This window comes from Tiliqua scincoides, chromosome 11 (assembly GCF_035046505.1).
Source record: "Tiliqua scincoides isolate rTilSci1 chromosome 11, rTilSci1.hap2, whole genome shotgun sequence".
NCBI classification, from domain to species: Eukaryota; Metazoa; Chordata; class Lepidosauria; order Squamata; family Scincidae; genus Tiliqua; species Tiliqua scincoides.
Window position 1 is genome coordinate 24973858 of NC_089831.1, and position 6000 is coordinate 24979857.

The following is a 6000-nucleotide window of genomic DNA, read 5'->3' on the forward strand; positions in this document are numbered from 1 at the left end:
ACAAGAGACCTCATCCTGGTGCCCTCCCTTGCATCTGGCATTCTGACATAATCCATTTCTAAAATCAGGAGGTTGCACATACACATCATGGCTTGTAACCCATAATGGATTTTTCCTCCAGAAACTTGTCCAATCCCCTTTTAAAGGCATCCAGGTCAGATGCCATCACCACATCCTGTGGCAAGGGGTTCCACAGACCGACCACACGCTGAGTAAAGAAATATTTTCTTTTGTCTGTCCTAACCCGCCCAACACTCAATTTTAGTGGATGTCCCCTGGTTCTGGTATTATGTGAGAGTGTAAAGAGCATCTCTCTATCCACTCTGACCATCCCCTGCATAATTTTGTATGTCTCAATCATGTCCCCCCTCAGGCGTCTCTTTTCAAGGCTGAAGAGGCCCAAACGCCATAGCCTTTCCTCATAAGGAAGGTGCCCCAGCCCAGCAATCGTCTTAGTCGCTCTCTTTTGCACCTTTTCCATTTCCACTATGTCTTTTTTGAGATGCGTCGACCAGAACTGGACACAATACTCCAGGTGTGGCCTTACCATTGATTTGTACAACGGCATTATAATACTAGCCATTTTGTTCTCAATACCCTTCCTAAAGATCCCAAGCATAGAATTGGCCTTCTTTACTGCCACCGCACATTGGGTCGACACTTTCATCGACCTGTCCACCACCACCCCAAGATCTCTCTCCTGATCTGTCACAGACAGCTCAGAACCCATCAGCCTACATCTAAAGTTTTGATTTTTTGCCCCAATGTGCATGACTTTACACTTACTGACACTGAAGCGCATCTGCCATTTTGCTGCCCATTCTGCCAGTCTGGAGAGATCCTTCTGGAGCTCCTCACAATCACTTCTGGTCTTCACCACTTGGAAAAGTTTGGTGTTGTCTGCAAACTTTGCAACCTCACTGCTCACCCGTCTCCAGGTCATTTATGAAGAGGTTGAAAAGCACCGGTCCCAGGACAGATCCTTGGGGCACACCGCTTTTCACCTCTCTCCATTTTGCCTCCTGGGAAATGGCACTGGTCATCTGGGATCTCCCACCGCCCCAGTTCCTTTCACCTTGCTGCCATCTTCTCTTGCTCTCTGGAAAACCTACAAGGCTGCGCTGCAGCTGCGTTTCACTATCACTGTTTCCATCCAGGGGTCAAAGATCTGGGGAGGCTGAAATTCAGAGTCTGCTTTCTCTACAGCATTTCTGCTGCAGCAAGGATCCTGTGTGGCCCCGGTGTGTACATGTTGCACAAGGAAAAGCAACTAACAGGCCAAGAAGCTGCTTCTGTGGTGATGTTCCCAGACGGGCTACTAGGTGTTCCTGGCATTGTTATAGGGCCTTGTAAAAGAATCCCACAGAGGTAATCCACAAAGGTTTGTTTCTTGCCTGCTGGCCTACACTACTTTACAATCATAGGCTTAAATGCACCTTTAAACTCCCCTGCCTGGTTTCCTGGGGGCCCTTTTTGTTCACTGCAGGCAACCAGGTACACAGTTGTTTACAAGTTGCTATAGCAGCAGGAGAAAAAAAGGCTTCTCCCAGGCCTGCCTGTACAAGCAGGGCAGCACCACAGTTCCCCTTTCCCCTCCCCCAGTTCCTTAGCTAGTACCTCTTGCTGCGCCAAAGACTCGAAAGGAACAGAGAGGTCCAAATGTCTGTCCTTAAACTGTGGATATCCCATAGCCCACCAGATCAAACGGAGCCCTTGGCAGGGGAGGTGCAGCCCCTCCTGGCAGTGACTGTTGGATTGGGACCGTCACAAGGAGAATTGCAGTCATCTGGAGAGAGCATTGGCGCTGTGCAGTCATCCGTGGATGTGGATGGAGCTCGGGTGATCCCCTTGTAGACAATGCTGCTCTCTTCTGTTTCGTACACTTTTATTTTGTGAAGTGCTTTCATGGGCAAGAGTTTCTGCAGGTTCTCCCAGATGAAAACAGCCAGATTCTCAGTTGTACTGTGGAGCAGGAGATTTGACAGGGAGAGAAGCAGGAGGTTAGGACTGCCTTGCTCTTTCTTGCACATGGTGAGGAGACGCTAAAGCAGTGGATTTTCAACCAGTGTGCTGTGCCTAGCGCATTGGTGTGCCATGAAAGGTCTTCAGGTGTGCTGCAGGAGTTGAAAATGGTTGAAAAAACTCTTCCAGGTTCTGTGGCTCTGTTTCTAGGGCAACTGTTTGTAGTTATGAATTGTCTGTCCGTCTTCTTCCACCAACAGAGGAAGAGACGGACTTCTCAGTACAGACAGTTGCCCTCGAAACAGAGCTGCAGAACCTGGAAGAGTCCCCCAGAAGTCAGAAGCAACATCATAAGAGTCGAAGACCATATTGAAGCCCATAGAGGTCAGTATGCCATGAGAAGAAAAATATTGGAAATCTTTGGTTCAAAGAGAGTACAAATCTGGACTTAACTCAAAATAAACAAGCCTGCCCCCAACACCACTTTTCCATTGGTAAAGATCTTAGCTACTTACCTTACAATGCTGGCAAAGTAGGGGACATCTTCATCAAGGTCCTTTTTGTCCAGGGGCTTTGTGATTGCCTCCTGAGTAGAGAGAGAGAAACTCAGTAGAGCAGGCCCAAGAGTGCAAAGTGGCAGTGGCGTAGCTAGAGGGGGTGCAAAGCACTAAGCTTCCAGTTTTCAAACTCGCAAGGAGTTTGAATCCCGCAGTAAGTCTTTGCGTGTACGGGGGGGAGGCAGCGGCGCGATCCCCAGAATCACGCCGCTCAGGGGGGCTGCAGGAGCTTGGTGCACTTGCCCAAGCCCCCTGCAGCCCCCCGGGGGTGCGGAGAGCCCTGCGCGAACTTCAGCAGGGCTCCCTGGGTCTGGGAAAGTGACAGCGGAGCGATTGCGCCCCGCTCTGCTAAACCGGAAGCGGTGTGCGATAGCCCCACTTCCCCTTTTGACCGGGCTGCAGGGACTGGGATGCACCCTCCAGTCCCTGCAGCCGTCCCTGGCTGCGGGGAGCCGGGCGCAAGTGCTTGCAAGACTTCCAGGGTCAGGGAAAGTGAGAGTGGGGCGATTTGATCCGCAAAACGCCTCCACTGCCTCCTCCTTGCCTCCTGGCTGCTCCAGCCCCTTAAGGGGAAAGGGACCAGGACCCTCAGGCTGGGGCGTCGCGACGCCCCAGTTTGAATACCATGGCACTAAGTCTTGCAGGGAGCCTCACTGCAGTGTGCAAGGGTTGCTTCTCCTTCAGAACCATTTGCATACCCCTCCATTTCACTCCTACTGCCTGGAATGGCTCTGAAGGGGAGTGGGAGGGGCCCCTTGCACTGTATGGTAAGGCTCCTGCAAGACTTAGTGCTTTGCCCCCCTCTAGCTATGCCACTGCACAGTGGGGAGCAAAGAAAGGGTTGACTGTGGCTCAGTGTTTTCGGTTTAGCCAGAGCTGTGCCAAGGCAAACAAAATTCTGCACCCAGGCCAAACCCTGGTTCAGTCTAGTAAACTTGAAGAAAAGTTTAGTCTTTAAACCTGGACAAACTACATGCAAATGTTTACTTTTTTCCTTCCAAATGCTGCTCCTTAAAAATCACTCTTAAGGGGCAAAGAATTGGGTTATATGGACACATGACATTCTAGTAGAGGACGTTTTTATCACCACACCGCTCACACCAGCCATTGGGATTTCACCACTTTTCAAGCCTCTCCCTGCTGCTATAAATGCTAGATTTTTTTTTTTAATTTAACCCCTATACCCTGAGGATCCTGAATTCTGAATGCAGCATTTTGTGCAGCTGCAGTTCAGGCCTGAGGGTATTGCTTTGTAGGTCCTCACACAACCTTTGTGATTGACTGTCTGCTCCCCAGACAGATGCCGGATGATGTGAGGTCTAGCACTCGGCTAGCGGGTTGGGCCAGAGTACTATTCCCTGGGGATGCCTGCATTCTATGTCACAAGATTCCCATGGACATTCCCTGCAACGTCCTTACCGTCATGTGCGCTTTCAACTCCGTCAGGTCTACCACCATCCCGGTAGAGGGACTGATCTAGAAGCAGGAGCAGCAGGGGTGTCAGCCAGCTGATACTTTGGGAAACGGCGTTTGGAATTCCAGGGAACTGCTGGAGATTTCTATAGTCACGGGGGGGGGGGGGGGGAGGAGATGGCATGCACCAAAGCCACATGAACTGGGCAAAGCCCGGATATTAAGGAGGACCACTGTGACAAGACATGGGCAGGACTAGCAACACTTCTGATGCGCATGCTTCTGTGTGGCCCACAATTTCCCGTGGAATCCTGACTTCTATCAGTGGAGATGCACAGCTGCTTTCCACACATTTTGGCTGATCTTGGCAACCAAGCTACTTTGTGTGATCACCGAGAACTTGCCCCTCTTCTTTGCTACAATCCAGTGTACGTGTTACTTGGAGGGAAGCCCCACTTTGTTCAGTGGGGCTTGCACTTCGATTTGCACACACAGGATTACAGCCTAATCCCTGACCTCACACCACACCTCCATGCGACAAGGATAATCTCCTACTCCCTTGGGAGAGGTGGGGATTATCCACAGAGTTGCACTAGACTGTGAAACCTCCATCAGCTGATTGGTGTTGAACAAGCTGTCTATAGTGGATAGTAGTAGAGAAGGGAAGGACCCTTCCAAAGCATGTACTTGAGTTAAATGCCCCTTAGATGACCTCAGACACCCACTTGAGTGTACCCACCCCAGACACCCCACTTGGTGTGTACCCACTCACCCACTTTTCCCCAGGGCAACCATTGCTCCACTTACTTCTCCACGAACAGTCACCACAACTAGAAGGAAGAAGAAAAGGAAAAGCCACACAATTAATACTCTATGACCAGAGAGGCTACAGATTATCCTTGGCCATAAAACCACCAGGAAAGCCCTGTTAAACCAAATCTTCTCCAGGAAATGGAGTCCTGAGGATATGATCCGGTGACAGTGTTTAAGTTGATTTAGGGTTTGAATGCGCGAGGGCCCAATCCTATCCAACTTTCCGGCACTAGTATAGCCACAATGCAGCCCCGAGGTAAGGGAACAAATATTCCCATACCTTGAGGAGGCATCTATGACTACCTCCCCAGCACAGGATGCAGTGCATGCCCCATTGGCAGGGCTGCACTGGCACTGGAAAATTGGATAGGATTTGACCCTTAGCCATTCTCTGGAAGGGATTTCTGATTATGGAATATGAATTTAAGAGATTGCAATATTATCCTACCAATAGAACTAAAATGGTAAAAATAAAAAAGTGGGGCATCAATTAAAATATTTTATTAATGGAAATTATTTGTCAATTATAAGAATAGGGCTATTTTGAGTCAAACTGTTGAAAAAGGACAAAACTTCCTAGAATTTGTGATGGGAAAGGAAGGAATGAACAGAAATTAGATAATGGATTAGATAGGAAGTAATTTAATAGTTGTGAATACTGATTTACAGCTCTTGTTCAGAAACAAGATTGTTCAGATTAATGATATATAAGGAGTAGCAGGAAAGGGACATAAGTTTAGAAAAAAGAGGTGAAGTTAAACAAGAAGGGAAATGGGGGGATTCCCCTCTCTTTTTCCCCTTTTTTCTTTCTTTGCTAAGAACACAGGAGCATAAGAACAGCCCCACTGGATCAGGCCAAAGGCCCATCTAGTCCAGCTTCCGGTATCTCACAGCGGCCCACCAAATGCCCCAGGGAGCACACCAGATAATGCTGTTGTTTCTTATATATTTCTCTTTCTGTAATACTAGATAGATTATAAACTTATACCGATAAATTACTGGTCCACAAATTAAGAGTTTAAGAAAAAGAAAAAAATTCCATGTATAAAGAGAGTTGGTGGAACCTATGCTCGTAATGATAACAAAATAATAGAAACGGTTGAGAGATATCATAAGAAATGACATAGGACCTATAAACCCTATATAGAGAGAAATAGAAATTACCTTCCTCAAGTCAATATTCTGAGATTAATTAAGGAAGATAAACAAATGTTAGAAGAGAGAATACAAGCAGATTGTTTTCCAAGCAATAAAA